Below are 3,370 nucleotides of genomic sequence, written 5' to 3'. Positions count from 1 at the left end.
TATTGGCCAATATATGTTCATGGGGCGTGGGGTTGCCAAAGGTTGCTCCCTGACGTCCAACACAGTAGTAGCTATATAATAAAGCAAGCACGGTAGTACAGGTCAACTAATGAGGCTCAAGTACAAAAATGAACATGAATATATGATATGATATGACATGGTTTAAAGATTCAATGTTGTCACGACTTGATATGTATGTTCCTTCGACGCATATTGTTACGTACAAGTGCCAAATTATTGAGTTTTATAAACTCACGTAGCTCATGTATTACAGGATCAGGTAGTGAAGAGACGTAGGATGCTGGTTCGCCAATGGATGCTTGTGACGTGCCTTACCTCGTCAAGAACCGGGACTTCTTATTGTATAGCTTCCGCATATGTATTGTACGAAAATATGTCAAGGTTTGAAACAAGTTTTACAATGTTTATGTCTAGGAGTATGATGATACAGAATATGTTTGTATGTAAGAATACGATTATATATATCTGTTGATGTTGATGCTTGAGTTGAGGTTTTCGTTTTACAAGAATGTAGGGACATCATGCCAAAATTTTTATAAACCGTCAAAGTGATGCCCCTTGTTTGATTTGCTTCATACTACAGTTATATCAGTCAAACCCTATTTTGATTATGGTAATTATGCTAAGTATAGAGTAAGGGTGTGACATTTTAGTTGGTATCAGAGCCCACGGTTCTTCGACAGGGAAGACACTGCACTTCATCCACATGGAGAACTCGGCAAGTAAGTATCTTTGTATCCCATAGTTTATGCTAAGTTACGTGTCTATGTGATCTATATGTAGGTTAAGATAAGCGACGATGCCACCTAAACGTAAGGTACATGAAGGAGAGTCATCTAAGGGCAAAGCCCCAGCGGTCGAAGGTGAGGGCAGTGCACCACGACCTATAGATGATTTTGCTCAGCTGCTCCAACAACAAACGAAAGTCCATGGGGAGCAGATACAACAATTACTGGAGATGCAACGAACTACACATGAACAGGCAAATGCACAAGCCATGATCCCCAGACAAGGGCCTGTTCAAACTGATGTGTATGATCGTTTTCGACATCTGAATCCTCCTGAATTCATGGGAAGCACCGATCCAGCAGTAGCAGAAGAGGGGATTAAGTCATTGGAGTCCATCTTCTCCTACCTTCATATGGAAGATGTTGACAAAGTAACTTGTGCCGTCTTTTTGTTGACAAAACATGCAAGAATATGGTGGGAGAGTGCAAGGGTTGCATTACCGGTTGGACCATTGACATGGGAAACTTTCAAAACCGTATTTTACAACAAGTATTTCAGTAAAGATGTACGAGCCAAGAAAGCCAGCGATTTCCTTAACCTGAAGCAAGGAACCATGTCAATGACAGAATACATACAACAATTTGAGGCTGGAGTCCAATATGTACCGTATATTGCACAAGATGACACAAGTAAGGGCGAACACTTCATGCGGGGACTTCGCTCTGAAATTAAAAGAGATGTACGGATGTCGAAAGTTGCTACATACGGGGAGATAGTAGAAAGAGCACTTATGGCAGAACAAGATGAACATGACATTGACAGGGACAGGCAACAACGAAGGCAGCAGTACTTTCAGAAGAGCCAAGGAACGGGACAAGGCAAAAAGACTGATAGCAGGGGTACTAGACCAGAGGAACCCCGTGGCAAGGGTCCCCCTCCACGTAAAGAACAGGACAGACCACCTTGTCCTAAATGTGGCAAACTTCATGGCGGGGAATGTATGCAAGGTTCCAATGTTTGTTATCGTTGCAAAAAGCCAGGGCATCTCGCCAGGAATTGTCCAGGGAGTTCTGAGAAAGTACAGGGACGCCTTTTCTCCATGACTAAAGAGGAAGTGGATGCGGATACATCGATGATCGCTGGTATGTTCTTGATTTCTGGTATTACTGCTATTGTTTTACTAGATTCAGGAGCCACGCATTCCTTTATTTCGGAATCGTTTGTAAGGAGACTGGGCATTACAGCAAGTACAACAGAGGCACAACTCGCCATAGCCTTACCTTCCGGGCAAGAATTACAGACAGATCAGATTGTGAGAGGGTGTCCAATAAATGTCCAAGGCCATCAGATGTATGCTGATTTGATAGTTTTGAGGATGACAGATTTTGATGTGATATTGGGAATGGATTGGCTCTCGAAGTACAGAGTTACTATTGACTGTGGCATAAAGATGATCAAATTTGCGCCGATAGGAGCTGAACCATTCACAGTAGAAAGTGCAGTTATATCATTACCTCTTCGGATAATCTCTTGTATGAAGGCTTGTAAATTACTACAGAAGGGGTGTCAAGGATATTTAGCATCTATGTTAACTATTGACCCACCTGTTCGTGAATTAAAAGATACATATGTTGTTTGTGAGTTTCCAGAGGTATTTCCTGATGATGTAACAGGCTTACCCCCAGATAGAGAGATCGAATTTGTAATTGATGTTGTGACAGGAACTCATCCGATCTCAAAAGCTCCTTATCGATTAGCTCCTACAGAAATGAAAGAATTGGAAGAACAGTTACAGGAGTTGCTTGATAAAGGGTTTATTAGACCGAGCTTTTCACCGTGGGGTGCACCTGTTTTATTTGTGTAGAAGAAAGACGGTACCCTCCGTCTATGTATTGATTATCGGGAGTTGAACAAAATGACAAACAAAAATAAGTATCCACTCCCCAGAATTGATGATTTGTTTGATCAATCACAAGGAGCTGCCATCTTTTCGAAGATTGATTTACGATCAGGCTATCATCAATTAAAAGTTAAATCAGATGATATCTCAAAGACTGCCTTCCGAATCAGGTACGAGCATTATGAATTTCTCGTAATGCCATTTGGACTAACGAATGCACCGGCTGCTTTTATGGATTTAATGAACAGAATTTTCAAGCCATTTTTAAACAAGTTCGTGATTGTATTTATAGATGATATTCTCGTCTACTCACGAACTACAAAGGAGCATCAAGAACATTTGCAATTAGTTTTGCAGACTTTGAAAGATAAACAGTTATATGCCAAATGGAAGAAATGCGAATTTTGGCTTGAACAAGTATCATTCTTGGGTCATATCATTTCAAAAGAAGGCATATCCGTGGATCCAAGCAAGATTGAAGCTGTTAATAACTGGCTACGACCAACTACTGTTACCGAGGTACGTAGTTTCCTTGGGCTAGCTGGTTATTACCGTCGGTTTATAGCGGGATTTTCTAAGATAGCATTGCCTTTGACTGCTTTAACTCGAAAGAATGTGAAATTTGTATGGGACGAAGCATGTGATCGCAGTTTCCAAGAGTTAAAGGCAAAACTGACATCAGCACCAGTCCTTGCTATTCCAGAAGGATCAGGAGATTTT

The sequence above is a fragment of the Primulina huaijiensis genome, chromosome 9 (assembly GCF_012295235.1).
Source record: "Primulina huaijiensis isolate GDHJ02 chromosome 9, ASM1229523v2, whole genome shotgun sequence".
Taxonomy (NCBI): Eukaryota; Viridiplantae; Streptophyta; class Magnoliopsida; order Lamiales; family Gesneriaceae; genus Primulina; species Primulina huaijiensis.
Note: the sequence above shows the minus strand (reverse complement) of the source record.